Source organism: Lontra canadensis, unplaced genomic scaffold (genome assembly GCF_010015895.1).
Source record: "Lontra canadensis isolate GAN:19392208 unplaced genomic scaffold, GSC_riverotter_1.0 scaffold177, whole genome shotgun sequence".
NCBI lineage: Eukaryota > Metazoa > Chordata > Mammalia > Carnivora > Mustelidae > Lontra > Lontra canadensis.
In genome coordinates, this window is record NW_022631171.1 from 75,069 (window position 1) to 97,017 (window position 21,949).

General features: G+C 37.5%; 1 protein-coding gene across 6 annotated transcripts in view; it reads right to left on the reverse strand.

Annotated features, from left to right (window-relative positions):
• Positions 1-21,888, reverse strand: part of RB1CC1 (RB1 inducible coiled-coil 1) — a 91,924-nt gene extending 70,036 nt beyond the window's left edge. For 5 of the 6 annotated variants that reach the window (XM_032846603.1, XM_032846602.1, XM_032846599.1 and 2 more), the window contains exon 1: positions 21,780-21,888. The gene's annotated coding sequence lies outside the window, so the exon portion shown is untranslated. The remainder of the gene's footprint in view (positions 1-21,779) is intronic. The other variant, XM_032846601.1, reaches the window with a different exon arrangement.
• Positions 21,889-21,949: the final 61 nt, after the last annotated feature.

Genomic DNA, 21,949 nt, shown 5'->3' on the forward strand with positions numbered 1-21,949 from the left:
AATTCCCTTCTGAAAATGTAATTTCTACTCAATCTCTCTTCCTACCTGCACATTCTCTGAAACCATAAGAGTATAACTTTGATCCATACCACTCCATTAAGAGACATAAAAGTCTCTAAAAAACTCTCCAAAACTGCCAAGTTCTATAGCCATTTCTTAGTTCTTAAGACATGGTGGTAAAAAAGAGCCTGGCAGCTTTAACCCTAGCAGCATTAAACCCTGAGGCAGGGTTTAATCCTGGCCCCATTACTTGTACATTATCTTGGGCAACTTACTTAATTGTCTTGATTTCTTGTTTTATAAAATGAATAAAAATGGTACCTGTAGCAGGCAGCCTGTAAAACAGCCCTTCCACCTCTGGGTATCCTTACTCCAACGAAATCCCCACCCCTACTGGGTATGGGCAGGGCCCATGATCTTTTCCTAACCAATGAAATATGGTAAGGTTAATGAAATGCCACATGATTGCTACTCAAGATTGTAACATCCATCATGCCAGCTGACTCCCTCCCTTGCCAGCTCTGATGAAGGAATAAGCTGCCATGGAGAGGCCCATGAGTCAAAAGATTGAAGTTAGCCTCATCAAAAAGCTGAGAGTCTCAATCAGACAAGCTGCACGGAACTGGTAACCACTGCTGAGCTTGGAAGCAGATCACTGCTTTGTTGAGCCTCAGACAAGACCTCAGCTCCAGCAAACACCTTCACTGCAATCTTCGGAGAGACCTTGAGGCAGATGACCCAGCCAACCTATGCTCAGAAAATGTGAACTAAAACATTTCTTATTCAGCAAAAGATAATATAGTACCCAACACTGCAGGGGTATTATGAGAATTAAGGGAGAAAAAGTATGAAAAAAAATTTTAACTTATTAGCCTCATGCTCTGCAGGGGATAAGAATTCAATAAACAGGGCACCTGGGTGGCTCAGCGGGTTAAGCCTCTGCCTTCGGCTCAGGTAATGATCCCAGGGTCCTAGGAATAAGGCCCGCATCGCGCTCCCTGCTCAATAGGGAGCCTGCTTCCCCTTCTCTCTCTGCTGGCCTCTCTGCTTATTTGTGATCTCCCCCTCTCTCTCTCTTTCTGTCAAATAAATAAATAAATAAAATCTTAAAAAAAAATTCAATAAACAACCCTAGCACCCCTTCTTGGGCTTTTTCCTCTGCCAACTTTCCAGTGTTTGGGTGGGACCTCAGCACCACACTCAAATTCAAAAGTATATTTTATCTTACAATTTAAAGGAGTTCTTTTGTTTTCTGAAGGATTAGGCAGCTATAAGTATGGTGACTAAAACAGAAGGAATATTGGTAGCAGAGATGATTCATTAATTCATTCATTCATTCAAATAGAACACTTATTGGGCTTGTGTGTCAGGACTGTATTTTGTGACCAAAACAGACATGATCTTTGCCCTGATGGAGATCACAGTCCTAAAGTAGAAAATGAAACTAAACAAAAAGAAAACAAACATAGTATAAGTTGCAATAAATGCAATGTAAGAGGAATGGGGTGGCAAGAAGGACCTAAAAACCTATTTTAGATTTGGGGGAGCAAAGAAGGCCTCTATGTAGGTTACATTTAAATAGGTCACACAAATGAGACTAAGACTGTTCTGTAAGGTGGGGTAAAGCAATACAAGAAGATACAACATTTGTGAGCCTAAATATAAAACCCTTATAGTAATCACAACTGTATTCTAAGTTTTTACTTTTCTTTCCTCTTATTTACCCTTTTTGTTTTGGTGTAACTTCACACTCAGAAAAAAGTTCAGAAATAGTACCAAAAAACCAAACAAACAAACAAACAAACCAAACCCTCCCTGGCACACTTTACCTAGTGTTACCAACTATGTACATTGTGGTCCATGCCTGTTCCTTTCTTTTTCTCTCTCTATATACATATACACTGTACACACAGGATACATTTTTCCTGAACTACCTGAGAGTAATCTGCAGACAGAATGTCTCATTATCCATAAATACTTCAGAATGTGAGTATCTTAACAGAAAGAATTTTTCTCATACATGACCAAAGTACATTTATCTACTCATCAAATTTAACACAGATCCATATTATCACCTATTCCACTATCTGTACTCAAATTACTGCCCCAATAATACTCTTGACAATTTTTCTCCCTCGATCTAGGACCCAATTCAATGATAATATTTGGATCTAGGATCCAATTCAGGATAATATTTGATAATATTTTAAATTTAACAATCTATTTATTTCCTTCAATCTAAAACTTCATCCATCTTTTTCTCTTCATCCATCTTTTTCTTTTCATGATCTTCTTCATGATTCTCAATCCAATAATCCATCAGAAGCGTCAGAAATTATTATAAAGATGGACTCAGTGCCATTCCCCTGTTCCATAATGCTTACAGTAAATGAGGGAAACTGATAAATGCAGCAGAAACTGATAAATGCTGATAAACTGATAAATGCTGCCTTTAAACAAACACTAATCTCTTTTCCTGGCGTTCACCCTAAGAAACAGCTCAGCATAAAAACTACAATAATTAACAATGCTTACAAAAACAGCTTAACGAAAAAAGCTTATTTGAAAATTAGTCTATATGTATAATTCATGAATAATGTAAAACAATCTCAAGGACACTTTTTATTGCTGTGGCTCTAGAACCTAGGTTGGTTTGACTCTACTATGTAGGCACTATATAGGCACACTATACAGGCACACTTGATACTATCTGTCATTTAGCTCATTTCTTTCTTTCTTTCTTTCTTTTTTTTAATTTAGTTCATTTCTAAAAGTTCCCAAGTGACATTATGGCAGCATCATTTAGAGAAGCACCTCCTGACCTACCCTGATGTAACATCCCACATTCTCATCCATTATCCATTGTGTGAAGCCATCGCATTGGCAACTTTAACCAGAAGCATCCCTCTGAATCATAACTCTCTATGTCCTCATTAATTGTCATCTACCACCCAGGGCCTATGCTATAACAGCATAAGAGAAAAATCTAACTAGTGAAACGAATCATTGTCCCATGGGTCTCACTAGCCCTGGTGCTCTTTATTTATTTGACTAAATAAATAGAGCTTAATGGTAATCCTAAAATGTGTATGGAATCACAAGAGACCCTGAACTTCAAGTAATCTTGAAAAAGAACAAAATGGAGGTATCACAATCCCAGATTTCAAGATATACTACAAAGCTGTAGTAATCAAAATAGTATGGTACTGGCACAAAACTAGACCCACAGATCAAAAGAACAGAGAGCTCATAAATAAGCCCATGATTATATGACCAATTAATCTTCAACAAAAGAGGCAAGAATATGCAATGGGAAAAAGTCTTTTCAACAAATGCTGCTGGGAAAACTGGACAGCTACACAGAAAAGAATGAAATTGGACCACTTTCCTACACCATACACAAAAACAAACTCAAATGGATTAAGACATAAATGTGAAACACCAAACTGTAAAAATCCTAGAAAAGAGCACAGGCGGTAATTTCTTTGATATCGGCTATAGCAACTTTTTTTGTAGGTATGTCTCCTGAGACAAGGCAAACAAAAGCAAAAATAAACTATTCAAAGTAAGCAGCTTCTGCACAGTGAAGGAAGAAATCAACAAAAGTAAAAGACAACCTACGGGATAGGAGAAGATATTTGAAAATGATACTTCTGATAAATGATTACTATCCAAAAAATAAAGAACACAAGAAACACTAAGTGTTGGCAAAGATGCTGAGAAAAAGGAATCCCTATGCACAGTTGATGGGAATGCAAACTAGTGAAGCCACTGTGGAAAACAGCGTGGAGGTTCCTCAAAAAATTAAAAATAAAAATTACCATATGATCCAGTAATTCCACTACTGGGCACTTACAAAATATGAAAATATGATAATTCAAAAGGATAAATCCAACCCTATGTTTATTGCAGCATTATTTACAATAGCCAAGATATGAAAGCAATGTAAGTGTCCATCGACAGATGAAGGGATAAAGATGTGAGGGGTACACACACACACACACACACACGCACACACACAATTACTCAGCCATAAAAAAGAATGAAATCTTACCATTTGGCAACAACACGGATAGATCTAGAGAGTATAAAGCTAAGAGAAAGAAGTCAGAGAAAGACAAATACCATATGATCTCCCTCATGTGTGGAATTCAAGAAACAAAACAAGTGAATGAAGAAAGAGACAAACCAAAAAACAGACTCCTAATTACAAAGAAAAAAACCAATGGTTACCAGAGGGGAGGTACAGGAGGAGATGGGTGAAACAGGTGATGGGGATTAAAGAGTACACTTACCATGATAAGCACTGAGTAAAGTGTTGAATTGTTGAGTATCATACACTTAAAACTAACAGAACACTCTATGTTAAGTATACTGAAATTGAAATTGAAAAACAAAACCAGAAACATAAAGTAAAAAATGAAAGGGAATAGCGAAAACAAAATAAAAACAAAACAAAAACATACAAAACAACAAAGGCTATGCTTTCCACAGCCACAAAACACTCATATTTATTTCACCTGTCCCAAGCATACAACATAAAATAATCATCAGTAACACTTACTGAGTAATTCATTATATGTCAGTCATTATACTCAGTAATATTATATGCAATAGTTCCCTTATTTTTCATAACATGTAAGATAACCATATTATTAATTTCTTTTTGGAGTTTGGGAAAAGATTCAAAGATCACTCAACTTGTCTAAAGGTAGAAGATCCAAGAGTTTGAACCCACCTCAGTTTACAACATTCATTCAATAAAATTTCACCTGAGAATCTAGTATGCCCTAGGTGGTGTGTGTGTGTGTGTGTGTGTGTGTGTGTATTTAGTTTTGGATAATAAAACAAACAGTGTGATAAAACTGTCTAGTCTCATGAAGAGTACATCTGACTGGGCAACCTATACACAAACTCTGGTATCTACTTTCAAAAGAGTAGCTATAAAAATGCAATTATTTGTAATTAAAAGTAATTCTAAAATATATGCTTGCATTTTTCTATGTTTTATTCTTTAAAGATATTGGTATTGTTGACTTAACAATAACCACTGATTGTTAACATGAAATAAAAGCCATACTAGCTACATATCCTCACAATTTCTATTGTGAGAAAGGCTATTATCTCCATCAATCAAATGATAAAACTATGGTTCTAAAAAACTTCAATAATCTCTCCAAGTCATATAGCAAAAACAACCAGAGTTTAAATCTATGGCTGGGTCAGGAAGGAAAGAAGGCCAACAAGGAAAGAACATGAATGTACTACTCAACACATGTAGTGAATACATTCCATGACTTGCCATTTTACTGTTCCTGTATAAGCTCCAATACTTGTTTCCCCCACCAATTCTATCACTTTTAAGTCTTCATTTTCTTGAATGTAATATAAAAAAAATTCTAAAAGTAAGTAAGGGGGTGGGATGGCAGAACACTTCCAAATTTGACATGGTAAGGTTTTCAAATGAAAAATAAGTTGCCCTCCAAGAACTGATGTGATCCTAGGTTATGGGAGAGTAAGATTCCCTTGGGTACACAGATAACATGGTTCCTTGCATGTGGCAAGACTGGAAATTCTTTCATGCTGTGGATCATCTGTGCATGGGGATTCTCTGAAAACTTTATAGCTAGAGAAATGTACACTAAAGAACTTACCTATGGTAGCCAAGAAAACATGCCTGAGTGAAATACTCAAAGTGGCCTTTGCTCTGTAGCCCCTGGGCTGTTTAGGCACTGTTCTAAGGGAACAGGAAAGCTGCGGAGACCCATTCTACTCCCAGTGCTGCCTTTCCATTACCTGTTTTATCATTTAATACAAGTATCAAAAGATGGGATCTGACTTTCTCCCCAAAACTGGAAAGTGGGATACTGTTACAACAGAGATTAAGGATAAACAGCTTAAAAAAAAAAAAAAAAGAAAAAAGAAAAGAAAAGAAAAAAAGAATTCCTATGAATTAGTAAGAAATCACAAAAACCCACAACAGTGCATGAGAAAGTAATCCAAATAGTTAACCAATGAGGAAAATAAAAGAAACCTCTTCAGTAATCAAAGAAATACAAATCTGAAAAAGACAGATTTTCACCTACTAAATAAGCAAGAGTTTCAGTCTAAGAGTCCTAGACTTTCAATCTAAGAGAAAAGAGATACAATAAAGTAAAAAAAAGTACTTTAGAGATGTGAGTTTAAACAAAAATTGTTCTCTTTGCATAAAACACATACTTCACACCCCCACTGAAATAAAGGCAGTGACAATCCTAGAGCAGTAAGTACCCAGCTCCCTTGAATAGTAAAGAATTAATCTTATCCAAGGAGAAGTCTGGACTTTATTCTTGGCTATGAGGAGGGGAACCTGAGGTCTCTAGGATGTCCTATTTGACAGGAATGTCTCTGTTTGGGGGCTTTAGAATAGTATAACAATATGATTTATGATGGGGGCTTTGGGATACACAGTACCAGTTCCCATCTCCAGAAGAAATGGAGACTAAAAGACATTAGTAGGACCTCCAGAAGAGCTAGAGATTAAAGGTTAGCTACCATGTAAAGATAATAGGACCTCAATAAAAACTCCAGACACCAAAGACTCAGGTAAGCTTCTTATAGAAAAAATTTCTTACAGAAAAAATTTGAAGTACAGTTGAAGTATATACAAAATACTTCACTACTTGTGAATAGTGTTAAAAATACTTCTAGTAGGGGCACCTGGGTGGCTCAGTGGGTTTAAAGCCTCTGCCTTCAGCTGAGGTCATGATCCCAGTGTCTTGGGATACAGCCCCGCATCAGGCTCTCTGCTCAGCAGGGAGCCTGCTTCCTCCTCTCTCTCTGCCTGCTTGTGATCTCTGTCTCTCAAATAAATAAATAAAATAAAAAAAAATACTTCTAGTACTGGAATTAATAATAATCTAGTAAAACAATTTGCTGCCAGAATATTTGCTGGCAATTTATTGCTAAATAAATAATCTAGTAAACTAGATAAAGTAAATAATCTGCTAAAACAATTTGCTGCTTCCTGGTTATAATCTGACCTAAAGTGAGGGAAAAACAACTGACTTTTGTATAGGAAGAGCTTAATAGACCTGGTTTAAATTCTTTTTTTTTTTTTTTTAAAGATTTATTAGGTATGTTTGAGAAAGAGAGTGCCTGTGAGCAAGGTAGAGTGGGAAGGGGGAAGGGACAAGCAAACTTCCCCCTGAGCAGGGAGCCTGACACAGGGCTCCATCCCAGGATCCTGGGATCATGAACTGGGCTGAAGGCAGCTGCTTAACCTACTGAGCCACCCAGGGGCGCCCTGGTTTAAATTCTTACTCTGCTATTTATAGGCTGAGTGAGTTGAGAAAAGTAAAGAAAACATTTTCCTTGCTGGGCTATTGTGGGTGTATCTGTTCTTCAATTTTATAAGACTACAGTTGCAAGAGAAGGGGAAGTAGCAGCAGGAGCTGTGGGGGGAATATCATGGCATATAATTGAAACAAGATTAGGCCATGAGATAACTGATACAAAATGATGGTTACATGTGGCTCAATATTCCATTGCCTATTGGTGTTAACTTCCATGAAATGTAAATATAAAAATACAAGAACAAAATAAAACTTACAGAACACTTGCAGAGGTTCCTCATCCCTACAAGAGAAGAAAAATAGTATAGCTAAAAAAACTTGGCTCAATAACCCGGTTTTCTGTATTTTGGTTATGTTTCTGTTTTTGCTTTTTTGAGCAAAGCTAGGAGTTATTCTCGAAAGCAAGTCCATTCTATAAAAGCCTGCTGTAAAGAACCTTGTCTGTGCTGAAAACTAACTCCTGATAATGCCTATATAGGGCTCCATGCATGTTAGAAATTATGTGTCCCACACTCTCTGCTATTCATACTGGACAAAAATTTTTTAATTTCCTCCCATACCTAGTGGTCATATTTTCTCATGTTAATAGCAAGTTACTGAAATACTTTCTCAAAGCAGCTTCTCACTGTGCTAAGAGAATTTCTTTTTCCTAATTTCTCAAAGAGAACTGTGAACTTGTTAAAAGTCTGGACCCAGCATACAGCAAATCTCAGCATATCATACTTGCAGTGAGTCCATGAACAAGAGAATATACAAATAATGGGGGCACCTGGGTGGCTCAGTCCTTAAGCATCTGCCTTCGGCTCAGGTCATGATCCCAGGGTCCTGGGATTGAGCCCCGCATCGCATCTGGGTGGGCTTCCTGCTCAGCCGGAGGCCTGCTTCTCCCTCTCCTACTCCCCCTGCTTGTGTTCCCTCTCTCACTGTGTCTCTCTCTGTCAAATAAATAAAAATCTTTAAACAAAAATATACAACTAATGTATAATATTTAGGAGCTTTGTGGACAATAATTGCAAATACAATGAAAATCACAACTTCCTATAAGCAGGCACATATATACAGAAATACACAAATCCAACTTTCATGTTACACCAACACCTAATCTAGTTACAATATAAAGGATATGCAGTGCTCACTTACTCTCAAACTGTACCTTCAGCCTTTAATTTTTCAGCAAAAATCACCACAGACATGAAAAATAAAATTTACTTTCAAGTTAAGAGTTTTTCTGGACTATCACTGCCAGGAGAAGAAATCTGACTTTGAGGATACCCAAAGTGCCTGCCTAGTCAAGATTCTGTTAGAGAAAGTTTATGTACAGGGCTCAAGCCATCTGGAAACAGACAAAATTCAATTTCTGTCTTGAAGGGTTGTACAATCTTATGAGGTTAACAAAATGTAACTAACAATTCAAAAAGCCAGATATGAAAGAAACAGTAAATGTCCTGAAGTTCCACTACTCTTACATGAGCACTCTGTCCTGTTCGATACAAAGGGATATCATATAGATCACCATTTTTCCCATCATCTAAATCCTGCCTGACCTTAAATTCTTTCTTCTGTACCTTAGCTCCTAAGTCACTAGAATCTTTTCTAAAAATCTACTCTGTCTTTAGCTGTTACTTCAACTCTGGGTTACTAATTTCTAAGTGATCACATCACAGTTTCACAGCAAGATTTGGTTGGTTCAAGAAAGATTTCCATCTACATTTAATTTTTTTTCTATATTTCACATACTGGACACATAGGGTGATGGACATGAATTTTTGTGTAAGCAAAAGTTCTGATTCAGATTCTACCTGTAAAGTATGGTTTATAAAAATTAATAAAAATTATAAAAATCATTAAATGCTCTAAATGGGTAACAAAATAAACGTGTTCATAATATTTTAAATTCTCTTAAGAGAAATATAAAACTTCTATAAAGACTAATTTTGTGTAATCTAAATCAGTTATAAAATTTTACTGAATTACATGTTCTCCAGACAATCCACGAGTCACCTGACTTTATTATCAACTAAAAACTTGTGGAGTTAAAAAAAACCTTCTCATCACTACACATCTAGATTTCTGTTTGCTAATGTGTAAAATGGGAATGTTAGCAATACCTATCTCCTAAAGCTTTTTGGAAAACAACTAAAATATCTATGCAAAGAGCTTAATATTTAGCACAAAGCCAACTGCACATTATAAAACTCCAAAATGTTACTTAGGAACAGACAGTAACTCTTGCTACATAACAGAAACTATTCAAGAACATCTATTGAGAGAATAGACTCTCACAAGCAAAAGTACTCTTAGAACACTACTTGCAGGGGCGCCTGGGTGGCTCAGTGGGTTAAAGCCTCTGCCTTCAGCTCAAGTCATGATCCCAGGGTCCTAGGACGGAGCCCCGCATGGGGCTCTCTGCTCAGCAGGGAGCCTGCTCCCCCCACCCCCCCGCCTGCCTGTCTGCCTACTTGTGATCTCTGTCAAATAAATAAAAAATTCTTAAAAAAAAAAATACTACTTGCTGTAAGTAAATAATAAAACAGTTCAAATAGTTAATTGAGAGAGATCTCATCCAACTAGCTAACTATTGGTAATTTCCTTAGAGCCAAGGTATTCCCAGGCTCTTTAATTAAAAAACAGAAAAACAAAAATAGTAATAATCTCTACTTTAAACATCTCCAAGGTTATTTCTCCTACTGACCTTTTTGGGTTCACCAATGGTAATCAACTTTACCATGTCATATGTGAATAAGTACTCTTTCGTCTCTGTACTCCTCTTTCCCACTTATTCCCAATTAAGCTATCTAATTCAGTGCTTACTACTGCATACCCAAGCTCTGACAATAACCTAACTGAGCTCCTTCTACCCAGTGGGTTTCATTTCAAATCAACCCTGGAAGACACCACCAACTAAAAAATCTGAGGTCTTATTTTAATGTCACTTTACTTCTCCCCAACTAAAAACGCTTTATAACATTTACTTGTATAAATCCCTTGGAGTAAACAATCCAATATTGGCTTTCTGCATCTCATTAATGAAGCTCCATATCATTTAAAATGACCTCCTGATGAAAGATGAATAAGCCTTAGTCTTTAGTGTCTTTACTCATGTCACAACACTGCCTCCATTTTGTGACCATGATGTCACTCACAAACATCCTGTTGTAAAGTCTTCACCAATCTACTGGCTGTTAACAATCTTCCTTAAGCACTTAAGGCCCTCAATTTCAAAATTTCAGCTAATCAAATATTAGTGTCTATATCTAGAACATAAGTAAATAAATGTCTTGCTCTACATTTTTCCCCATGTGCCAAATGCCTGACATTCCCCAAACTGTATTGTAAACAGCTAGAGAAAACTTGTCCATGCCTTACACCTCTCTTCAAGACACCACAGTGTCTTCTACACCTATTACCAAGACATTAGACAGTTAATAAATGAGGCTATGGAGAAGGACTAGAGGAAGAACCACAATAGAGAAATCAGAAATACAAAATGGCTCAAAGAGAATCCACAGGAGTACTTTATTTATAAGAATGTACAATTTAGGGGCGCCTGGGTGGCTCAGTGGGTTAAAGCCTCTGCCTTCGGCTCAGGTCATGGTCTCAGGGTCCTGGGATCGAGCCCCACATCATGCGCTCTGCTCAGCAGGGAGCCTGCTTCCCTCTCACTCTGCCTGCCTCTCTGCCTACTTGTGATCGCTCTGTGTCAAATAAATAAATTTTTTTAAAAATCTAAAAAAAAAAAAAAAAAAAAAAGAATGTACAATTCATATATCCAACAAAGCTGAATTCACTCCTTGCTATATAATTGTTAAAACATTAAGCAAAAAAGGGGGCATTACTAATAGTAACCACACACACATTTGGTCATCCTGAAAATGAAGAGAATCCGTCCTGAAAAAATACTGGAACAGAAATAAAATAGATCTAGGTTTTACTCCTAGATTCACATTCTTTACTTCTGTGTCTTTGAGAGCCTAATTTCACCAAATCTCATTTCCTCACCTAAAAATTGAAAGGGCAGACTGGTTAATTTCTCCAGGTTTTTATAAAATCTCAGACTGGTTTACATTAAACTCGTTCTAACTTATTTAATGCGCAAGTTTCTAAAGATTAAAAAAAAATAAAGTATATGCTATCTCCTTTCAAGGAACTTAGTCACATAAAATGAATATGACACTACAATGCAATACATATTATAGAGGTATACAAAAGTTGTATCGAGAAGGAATGGGCAAAAGTTCACAAAAAGGAGGTGTTGTTTCAAAAAAATACCGAAAAAAGCTTATGTAAAATTGAGTTACTGGTAAAAACCAATGATTTAACATCCTCGATTATATTTGCTAAAATTTAAGAGGATAAGCTTAGCAAAACACAAACTTCCTTGAAAAAATAAACATTAAAAAGAGCTAACCCTTTCATCAACTTAGGAAGTTGGGATTGCTAATTAAGCACATTTTCCCTTAACTTACATAAAATCTATCAAATTTCTAAGTGGACAGCATCTAAATGATCTAGAACTAAATTCTTACATGCAATGGTAAAGTACCACCATATAAGTCAACTGCTGCTGAATTAGAAATTAACTTTATGACAAAATTTCAGCCTTAGTACATAAGTACATACATGGTATTACTTTTCACCAAATAGTCAAGATTTTCTAAAATTTGCCACAATGCTCATTTTCTATGTAAAACTCATTTTATAAAATGAATAGTATGACACAAGCTAGCCCAATTTAAAATTAAAAGCAACAGGTTAGTAACTCAATAATGACACATTCTCTTAAAATTATTATGTGGTCCTTTGCCTAAAAATGTTTGTAGTTTCTGTCCATTAAGCCAGTAATAAGTGGCCATTATAAATACTTATAAATGTACATACATGTATATTTGGGAAGTGAAACAGACATTATAGGAGAGAACATTTATCGAAACATGTCAAACATAGTCTAACCAGTTACTAAAACTGGGATTCTGGCCCATTAGATAGATAACTTGCGGAACAAAACCGATACAAATATATCTTCATATACACACGTGCAGATAAAAAATAAGAGTAGAATTTCAAATTGGGGGAAAGGATAAATGGTTGAAGCAATAGTACTATGACAAATGGCTATCTACAGCATACAGAAAAATAAACTTTATCAGAAATGCCATCAGTTTTTACCCTTTAGGTTACTTCTATAATGACTGAAATGAACAGTGTTGATTCTTGTTATCTCACAACGAGCACACTGGCAGTCTTAACAAGAACAGAAATCCAGGGAAGCGTGGGTAGCTCAGTCTGTTAAGCGTCTGCCTTTGGCTCCGGTCATGATCCTGGGGTCCTGGGATTGAGTCCTAGGATTGAGAAGCGGGGAGCCTGCTTCTCCCTCTGTCTCTGCCTGCTACTCCCCCCACCCCGCTTATGCTCTCCCTCTCTCTGACAAATAAATAAATGAAATCTTAAAAAAAAAAAAAGAAAGCTGTACAACTTATGAAGAGATTTAATCTGGCAGTATGTATCAAAATTTAAACTGTGCAAATTAAAATGTACAAACCAACAATTATATCTTTGAAAATATATTGGAAGCAATTAAACAGACAAATATACAAAGGCATATATCCAATGAATTATTTTTAACAATGAAAAATCAGAAAACTGTCAATCATTATTGGTCAAATAAATGATGGTGCAGCTATATGACATTATTTAGATATTTAAAAATGTTAGCTCGATACATACTGATTAGTGATATATTTATTATTCAGTAAGAAAAATAAGTTACAGTATATGTGATTCTGTTTGTGGATTTTATTGTTATTTTATTAACTAATGGTGAGGAAGTACATATAATACAAGCATTAAAAAAGTCTGAATCATTAAAAAAGTCTGGACTATATTTTCCAGCTATGTCTCCTGAAGCAAAGGAAACAAAAGCAAAAGTAAACTATTGGGACTCCATCAAAATAAAAACTTCTGTACAGTGAAGGAGACAATCAACAAAACTAAAAGGCAACTATGGAATGGAAGGTATCTGCAAATGACATATGTGATAAAGGGTTAATATCCAAAATATATAAAGAACTTACAAAACTCAACTCCCAAAAAACAAATAAATTAAAATAAAAAACAGGCAGAAGACATGAACAGACATTTCTCCAAATAAGACATACAGATGGCCAACTGACACATGAAAAGATGTTCATATCACTTACCATCAGAGAAATGCAAACAAAAGTACAATGAGATAATATCTCCCACCTGTCAGAACGGTTAAAATCAAAAGCACAAGTAACAAGAGTTGAACAGGATGCAGAAACAAAAGAACACTCCTGCACTGTCTGTGGGAATGCAAACTGGAGCAGCCACTATGGAAAACAGCATGGAGGTTCCTCAAAAAGTTAAAAACAGAACTACAATTCAGCAACTGCACTACTGGGTATTTACCCCCAAAATATAAAAACACTAACTGAAAGGGATGCATGCACCCCATGTTTACAACAGCATTATTTACAATAGCCAAATTATGGAAGGAGCCCACATGTCCATCAATTGATGAAAGGAAAAAGATGTGGTATACACAGACAGACAGACACAGACACACACACACACCCCACCAAGATTATTACTCAGCTATGAAAAAGAATGAAATCTTGCCATTTGCAATGACATGGATGGAGCTAGAGAGTATAACAGAAGGACACAAATACCGTATGATTTCACTCATACATGGAATTTAAGAAACAAAACAAGTGAAGATAGAGGGGGTAAAAAAGAAGAAAAACAAAAAATGGATTAACTAAAGAACCGTTGGTCATCAGAGGGAAGGGAGTTGGGGAGATGGGTTAAATAGGTGATGGGATTAGGGAGTACACATATCACGATGAGCACTGCATGATACATGGAATCATTGAATCACTACACTGTACCATCTGAAACTAATAACACTAGGTTAACTAACTGGAATTATGAACAATTTAACATCAATCTTTTTATAATGGCTATTTCTGGATGCAGGACTATCATTTTCTCTGATCTCCTTAAAAATCACATTTATAATCAGAGGTAAAGATACTTATTTCAATTTTGAAAAAGAAAAAAGACAACACTTTATGCATCACAAAGAAATAAAGAACCTGAAATTCGGTGCCCTAGAAGAGTTGGTCCACTAAAAGAACAAGACAATGACCACCATCTGCTGCTCCCATTCTAGCCTCGAATCTGCCATCCCAGTTTAGATAATGTCTTCCGACTCTACATCTTTCCTACATGGCCATTCATATTTAGTTCTCGAAATGTTATCTTTACTACATGTAAGAGGGAAAAAAACAGGACTATGAAAAGAACATGAGATTGGGAATCAATCACTATTTAAGTCCTATCCTCACTATTGACTATGTGACCCTGATTAACCTCATCAACCTTAAATTACTTCTTTTTAAATATTTTTTTATTTAAAAAAAGATTTTTTACCTTTTTTTTTATTCTTATTTTTAAAGATTTTATTTATTTATTTGATAGAAGACACAGCAAGAGAGGGAACACAAGCAGGGGGAATGGGAAAGGGAGAAGCAGGCTCCCCACTGAGCAGAAAGGCAGGTGCGGAGCTCGATCCCAGGACCCTGGAATCAGGACCTGAGCCAAAGGCAGCCGCTAAACGACTGAGCCACCTAGACGTCCCAAGATTTTTTTTCTTAAGTAAGCTTTACACCCAACATGGGGCTCAAACTCATGCCAATTTCAGGAGTCATACGCTCCACAGACTGAGCCAGCCAGGCACTCCTAAACTTAAAATTATTTGGACTACAAAAGACACTCCCTATCTCATGGTTGTTGTGAAAATGTAAAGAATCTAAGTATAAACTAGAGAGTTATGCAAATTGAAGTGCAATACAGACATCAGTTACTGTTGTTTAATTCAGATCTCCACCCCCAGGCACAGGACTAGCACTCACCTGATGCTAAGTATCTCCCATTAGCAATCATGTTGTTACCACAAACTTGACATAACCACATTTCAATTCAGTGCTTTTCCTTTAAAACTGTTCCCCAACTTCTTTTGTCAAAAAAGCTATCATTTTCCCGTTTTTCAGAACTTCAGTTTTTCCTAAAGCCTACCCATTTTTCCTCTAGAGTTCAATCCTTCATTTTCCAATGACATAACTCTTATTTTAGAGCCTGGAAACTCTTCTCGCTGCCTTTAAATCTCCATCTTGCTCCAAGTCTTCCTGAGCATTCCTACCAGTTAAAACCACTGTCATCAGGCTGCATCCCTCCTCAAAAATCTTCCCCAGAGCTTCATAGTTGCCTACAGCAAAACACAAATCAATGGCCTACCATGCTCTGTAGCTTGGTTTTTTGCAGCTCTCTTCTGTGACATCAGTATAGTACTTCACAGTTTCACTGAATTTCATTATCTGTCTGCTCCTTTAAGAACGTGAATTTGCCAACTCTGGCTTAAAGCTACATTAACATTTAAAGGGCAGACTTTGAAGCAAGATTTACCCTTCTGTGAATCCCATCTCTCCCAGTGAGGCTCAGACAACCTGTAAACATCAGTTTATAATCCACAGACTGAAAGGATACCTTTTACAGAGTTTATTTCAGACTCCTTTACTGTGCAAGGACTAAAATAAAAGCTCTAAAGATGGTGGCTATTATAACTTTAAACTCCAACATTCATGGACTTCACAATTACACTCTAGTTTACCTTTCTAGAAATATCTCCAACTACTTCTTTACAGGAAATTTATATTCTCTCACTTCATATAGCTCTGCCAGATACAAGTCCCCCAATTTCTATTATTATGAATTTTACTCAGCCAACTATGGTCCAAAAACATGGTTCTGTTAGCACTTCTGGTTCTAACCTAACCACAGGTGGCCCACTCTTTTCCCTCTGAATTTACAGAGCTCTTACTAGCTATATAAAGTAGTAGGAATTATCAGAAGAAAAAAAAATCTCACATCATAGAAGGACATTTGTTCCACCTGGATCCTCTTGGGATACAGTCAGCTATAAATGAGGGGGAGATGGGAGATATCAAACCATCTGAGACTACACTCGTGAAAAACACTGTCTACCCGATTTGTCAACTGGAGATTAATTTACAATTTCCTTTTTGAGAGATGGCTACCATAATGATTAAGTCAACTGTTCCAGTTTACAGTCAACTATTCAAAATTTAGAACTAGCTTCCTTAGGGCGCGTGGGTGGCTCAGTGGGTTAAGGCCTCTGCCTTCGGCTCAGGTCATGATCCCAGGGTCCTGGGATCCAGCCCTGCATCCGGCTCTGGCTCTCTGCTCGGCAGGGAGCCTGCTTCCCTTCCTCTCTGCCTACTTGTGATCTCTATCAAATAAATAATAAATAAAAAATTAAAAAAAAAAGACCTAGCTTCCTTATGGAGAAAACAAAGGGAAAAACCTCAATTTCTGACTTCCCAAACTGAACACATTCAGTCATTATTCACTCTCTATTTGTTAAATATCCAACATAAGCCAGAAACTGTGCTTAGGTGCTGGGATTACAAGTCTCCACAAGTAGTTTTCAGGCCCAGCAGAATAGATAAAACCAAAGTTTCATAGAAAAAGAACAAGAATTAGGAATAATTTTGTTTGATTTGCAATTCTGGAAATTGCAATTTGACCTCACTGAGGGGTAACCGTGCTGCATCAATGAAAATGTTCACCACAAATGCAACATCTAGGTTACCCAGAGGACTGAAAACTGGACTTCAAAGCCTCCAAATCAGATTATTTCCATCTGATCTTACCCTTTTTCTCTGCCAAGAGGAAAACAAAAGAAAAAAAAGAAGAGTAGGTCATTTTCCTCACATTTCCCCAAAGAGAACTTTTTCCATAGAAGTTCAGAGCCTCCAAAATGAAGCTCCAAGTAGACAAGCAACTTCATATAAGATAGCACCTAAAGAATGCAAACAGGAATACTTTTAGTAGTTTGGCTTTAGGTTTTTTTCCTGCATATACAGAAAAAAAACATATGTGTATATACGGACAGTTTGGTTTTACAAAAATGAGAAAACATTATGCATACTGCTATATACCTTGTTTGAGCTGAGTAACATAATGTGGGAATCTTTCCATCAATACATATAAATGTATTACACATCTTGCTGTCCTGCCATTCATAAAAATTATGTAAAATGCATGACTTAGATAACTTGAATTTGGAGTATTAGTAAACAATCTAAAAAAAAAAAAAAGCCCCAATACAGAATATCAATAGATTTGTTATTCTGAATTAGTCTCTTTCATAAAAACTTAATTCCCTTTGTAAGTATTATTGTATTTAAACATGTTTTTTCATACATGCTATGTCATTTGATAACTTCTGCTTACCAGAAATTAAAAAAAAAAAAGCCATTTAGATGAATTTAAGTCAAATTTGCTAGAAAACAGCTCTCCTGCCTCCAAATTATACCAATTATGGAAGCCACAACCATTTTTTCCTGTATTATTGTCACCAGCTGAAATATAACATTCAGGACTGTGCATGGTGTAATTTTTAAGGAATGGCGAGATCAAGTTATGATACTCCCTTTAAATGTGAACTCAGGTTTTCTAAACTCCTAATATTCACCTAATTATGTCTATAGCAAAAGTGTTATAGTTCTATGTTTCATTTTATAATGATTTGGTTTAAAAATGAAATCAAAATTATATATAGCAAATATTGAACTAGCTTAATTCTATCAAACCATATGTAAACATACAGCAATATCAAAAAAAGGATGTGTACAACTCAAATTCGCAGAATAACGGCTAAAACAACCATGGATATATTAACAGTATGGTACTGATCTGACTAATATTTCAACAGATTTTCTGGACAGTTGCTGATCAATTGTTATGTGTAGAATGAGGGAAAAATAATAAGTATACACCCAAACCATTAACAAGAAATGGAAATGAGTCACAATTATTTTCCTACCTTAACATAATTACAAGTCAATAAAGTATGAGAATTCAAAAGAGCAAAAACATGGGAGTGTGAAGAGTATGGGGTGTCATTCCATAATCCTCAGGGTACTCACTGAACAGCTGTGAATGAAACAAACCAATGAAAGAACGGGTGCATGAAGGCACTCACATATTAGGAAGAAGTAATTAAAAAGGACCTCAACTTCACTGAGGGATGCAAAGAAATGTCACCCTCTCAGGGACCACACAACAGATCTGCTTATAGGCAATTAGGTTTATTAGGCTCACAATAATAAACAAATCAGAAATGTGATAATTAAAATTTACATACTTTTATCTACAACACTAAGTATACCTCTTCAACCTAGCACTCTACAATCTGCCTCTCTAGCAGTATATCTACCCGTGTCTGAAAGTAGCCAGCATTTGCAATCTATCTTTTTAAAAATTTCCCATAGTTCAAAATTTCCTACATTCTTAGAAATAAAGCTTTACACACAAAGTTCTTATTCATTATTGAAGGAGCTAAAATTATGTATTGCAGGGGTTTAACATTTCTTGAAAATATAAATGAATGTTAGGTACAAGCTGCCTTCTGGCCTTGCTGGGTTTCCTGGAACAAACTTTTATGCCTTTGCACACGCAGGGTTACAGTACATGACTGTTTCCTTACTATTACCCCAAAACCCTGAGTATCTGTAGAGCCCTATCACCATTCTCAGAGCCCCCTCATTTCTATTAGTACACCCTGAGTAACCTTTTCACTTTTTCATGTATATGCCAATTATTCCAGAACCTTCCTATTTACTATTCCTGCTGCCAAGAATGTTCTTGCCCAGTCACACAGCAGCCTTCTCACTTCTCCTGGGTCTTTATTCCAAAGTTACCAACCAGTGAAGACTTCCTTGGCCACTTTATCTAAACCTCCCAATCCTGATACTCATCTCCTCCCTTGGGGGGGTGGTGTGGTGTGTGTGTGTGTGTGTGTGTGTGTGTGTTTTGTTTTGTTTTGTTTTTCTTCCTAACATTTATCTCTTACTCCTCATTTTTCTTGAATGCACGATTTGGTTTGTTCACTGCCAAATTCCCAACATTTCTTGACCAGTGCCTGGCACATAGTAGGTACATGATAAATCCTAAGCCAAAATTTGTTGAGGTGGCTAGGACATCTTTTTTTTTTAATGGATTTTATTTATTTATTCGACAGACAAAAGATCACAAGTAGGCAGAGAGGCAGGCAGAGAGAGAGGAGGAAGCAGGCTCCCTGCCAAGCAGAGAGCCTGATGCAAGACTCGATCCCAGAACCCTGGGACCATGACCTGAGCTGAAGGCAGAGGCTTTAACCCACTGAGCCCCCCCAGGCGCCCCTAGGACATCTTTTTAAGGAAAAGTGAAATGACTTATCCATGTCAGATCATGCTTCTAAAAATATCCCCCTATACTCCATAAAAACCCAAATCCCCTTTCATAACTTCTTTCAAACTTGCAATAATGCTCCAAAAGTGTAATTATATTTATACAGGACCCCAATCTTCTATTATAAGGCAAAAACAATTTCTTACATATTCTCATGATCCTTGTAATAACTGGTTCAATATTTTAAGTAATAACTGTATGAATGAATGTGTGTAGAAAGGGACTGCTAGATTTTCACTTGAGTTTCTTCAGCCCCTATTACCTATACTACAAATGAGAAGCTTACTTGGGTTAGAGAACAGCATTATCCAAAAAAGAACATTTTACTAGATATTCCTGTTTAAAAAAGCATTTATAAGTTTCATACATCTGCAAAGTAAAGCATACAGCAAGTGTTAAAACGTTTGCTGAATGCATGAAAATTTAAAGACAGTTTCAAAATCAGAAGCCAAATAAAAGCTCTTCTCAAGCTTACACAATAAAAATTTAGGCTCAGAAATGTGGCTTTTCAAAAACAAAGGTCTTGTGTACTCTGCCCTTCTGGACCTTACGAATTTGATTTGCTAAGAGTCAATCTGCCATACATTCTCAACTTGTATTTGTTAGCAAGGGCCAGAAAAATTCTGAGACAAGAGTATTGTTTCACCTTCTTCCCTGTCATCCAACAACACCAGAAGAACCAGGCCAATAATCAATACTAAATGTGACTAACATAAAAGATTTAAAATCGACTAAAAAAAATTATTTTAAAAAAGTGGACTGAGTCCCTATCTAATTTCCACCAACAGATATTTCTTAACATAAACACCAACATAAAGCATCTCTTTTATAAAACTATTTTAGGTTTTAAACACAACCTTAAAATCAAAAAAAAAAAAAAAACACGACAGGAATGTTACTGAGAAAATGTGTTCATTTGGGCCACATTCTGTTACAACATTAACTACAAAAAGCAAAAATACCTCCCCACCTAGCTTACAAACCAAATAACCCCCAAAATAAAATCCTTATGGTACTTCTCATGGTAATATCCTACCAGAATGGGAAAGACCCTCTTTTTATCAAATACCGAAATATAATAATGTGATTCCTGATTAAACACAGATTTGTCTATTTAAATAATAAAGTCGTCTCCTCCTAAGTTGCTAACTTTCCAACCCTTCGGATAAATCATACAATCAGCATCAACACACAACCTAGAAACTATACAATAAAAACGATAAGCACATTTTCACAGGGCCCAAATCATTGCTCTACGTACAGTAAACTCGAGGCAAACATTGTTATCTAGCTTAAGGACTTAGGCAGTAAGGAGACTCTATCAACAGTGAGCACATTAGTCTTCCCTGGTATGCAGGCACACACCACGAACACTTTAAAGAATCATGATGGAAAAGACTAGATTACGAAACCATAAACAATAAACATAGTACATCCACCAGGCGGTGGAAGAAACTATTCCCTTCAAAAGCTGCCATTTCTCCTGCTTCTACTAAGGAAGTTGTGAAATCCGCAAACACACCCCATCCCAAATCTATCGGTGGGGCTGGCGGAGGCTGAGTCATTCCTAGGAGTAACTTTATACCGATCCTCGCACTCCGGGGTCGGGACAAAGGCATCTCTCCGATCCTCCCGCTGTGCGCTTAGTTCGGCCTCGGCCCAATTCCTCTCTCCGGTTTCCCAAGTCAAAGACAATATTAGGGCTAAGCCCGGTAGTGGTGACGACAAGGGAGGGTACGTCCCGGTGGGTTAGGCGTCCGTCCCCCTCGGCCACTCCCGAAATTCGGCCCGGGGCGCGTACACGGAGGGACCCTGGCGGCCCCGGCCGAGGAAGCCGCAGGTAGGCCTGCACCGGGCGAGCCCGCCACACACCTCCCGTAGCCCTGTGGCGCTTGGACTCGAACCGCGAGTCTCTTCAGGGGCTGTCGCGCCAGGGAGGCAGCCGCAGGGCAACACCTGCCGCGGCCGGATGCGCCGGCTCACAAACCTGCTAGCGGGTGGCGTTCGGCCCGGTGGGGACCCCGGCGTTCCCGGCCCACTGTGCCCAGGCTCGCCGAGCGGCTCCGGTGCCAGATGGGGGAAGGGGCCACGGGCGGCGACGGCACTTACCTGGCAGCACCTCCTCCTCCGCCGACGGCAGCAGCAGAGCCAGCAGCCCCTGGCACCATCTTCCGCCACCGCCTCGTTGTCGGCGGCGGCTACCAACCGCCCATCGGGCACCGCCAACCGACAAAACCGCCGGTGTCCCAGGTGCCGGTGGCGGCCCCGAACTCCGGGCG